The sequence below is a fragment of the Idiotropiscis lumnitzeri genome, chromosome 14 (assembly GCF_059441095.1).
Source record: "Idiotropiscis lumnitzeri isolate Australia: NSW breed Sydney's pygmy pipehorse chromosome 14, RoL_Ilum_1.0, whole genome shotgun sequence".
Lineage (NCBI taxonomy): Eukaryota > Metazoa > Chordata > Actinopteri > Syngnathiformes > Syngnathidae > Idiotropiscis > Idiotropiscis lumnitzeri.
In genome coordinates, this window is record NC_142404.1 from 8,397,149 (window position 1) to 8,398,939 (window position 1,791).

The following is a 1,791-nucleotide window of genomic DNA, read 5'->3' on the forward strand; positions in this document are numbered from 1 at the left end:
ATGCTGTATGATTTGTATGCATGAGAATCATCAGCATTCCGTGCTTTCTTTAATGTGAAGACTAGCCGCCACCTCTCACCGCCCGATTTGATCTACGTACTTAATGTTTATGTGTCTGCATGTACGATCCCTGTGTCAAGGCTCAGTTCTCATGCCGTTAATGAAAACGCACCCGAGACGCAAGGACGATTGCCACTTGACGTCGTAAACGTATAAACAATCCGCCAAGTCGTAGCAGTCCAAGCTTCCCCCTTTTTTTTTTTTTTTTTTTTTTTACCTGACAGACACCAAAACGAGTCTTTTGTTACCCTTGAAGAAGTGAGGAATGGAGGAATTTTTTCCCAAAGTTATGCCCCCCCCTTTCTAAGTTATTACCTTGCCGCTGTTGACTTCGATATTACCTTGAATTGCAAACATGACTGTGTTAATATAGCGTATAATGTGACACTAAATATGCAGCGCGGTACAGCACAACACCTGATTTCACATCTGAGTGTCAGAGTGCCATCTGTGGGGTCACCTGGTGCCCCCCCTGCCTGATGCCATGGCAAGTGTCGATTGGAAGCGTGGACGGGCGCTGGTGGGGGTAAACAACAAAAGAGAAAGAGGTCAAAATGTTCATTCCCATACATACAAATAAATGTTTCAACTTTTCAAAGTTCATTTCACATCGGAAAGTCGTCAAAGAGTGTTCAACATATTCAGTTATTTTTTCAAGCAAGATTCAATGAGTAAAATCTTCTCCATTGGGTTTGTAGGGAAAAAAATGTCGGCGATGTGGTTCACCATTTTTCCTTTTGACATAAAATATGCACATGCATGTTTACAATGAATGAGCAGTCACATCACCTGCGCTTTTATCTGAAATGATAAATTAATGTTTAAAGGAATATTTCAAATAGTCTGATAGATGGAATGCCCATAACGAGGCAGTTTTCTTTTTTTTAACCATACAAGTTTTAAAAAGTGTCATGCAAATTGTTCCTTGTACTTTAGCCATGTGTTAGTGGGCAGGCTCAAAGATAATTTGGGTAAAAATCAGATGTTTACAGTGCCACACATTAACAACATTTTCCCCCATTTTTAATAATAAATTCTCAGTGTAATAAGATGAAAATAATTAGTAAGCAAATAATTAAAGTTAACAGTCCCTAAAAGATAAAAGTTGTACAAGTTATTTAACAGTTTTTTGTCATGTGTTTGTGATTAGATGTAAAAGAATTACGGTGGCCCTCAGGGGGGAAAAAAAACAACGGGTGTTCACCACATAATGCTCTAGGTCCATAGATGAGAGGGTGCAAGTACTGGACTTGCCTAGAGCGCTCACATCTGTGAGCACGACTGTGTTTTTCAAAACAAGGCCGATTTGTTAATTATGTGATCCAGCTTGGTCGCTCAATTTAATTTTATTTCATTCAACTTTTTTGTAGCTTTGAAAAACTTCTCTGGCAGTCCTCACTTCAAGGCTGTCGACGTACATGACTAAGAGTGTGGCGTCAGGGTCAAAGGAAAGGCTCGCGACTTTGTGCTTAAATGATTAAAAATACAAAATTTAAAGGCTTTTGAAAACTAAAGAACTTAAAGACATTTTAAAAATAAGGGCCAAAAAAAATAAAAGACCGCTTCCTAAAAGAATGTACAGTTCAAGAAAAAGATCCCTCCCGGGTTTATATTCAATTAGCATTTCATGAATGCATTCAGAATGTAAATCTTTAAATTCTTCACTACAGCTGAGAGGGAGTCAGTGTAAAGCTTTTTAGAACCAGAGGAATATGTTCCGATTCTATTGTC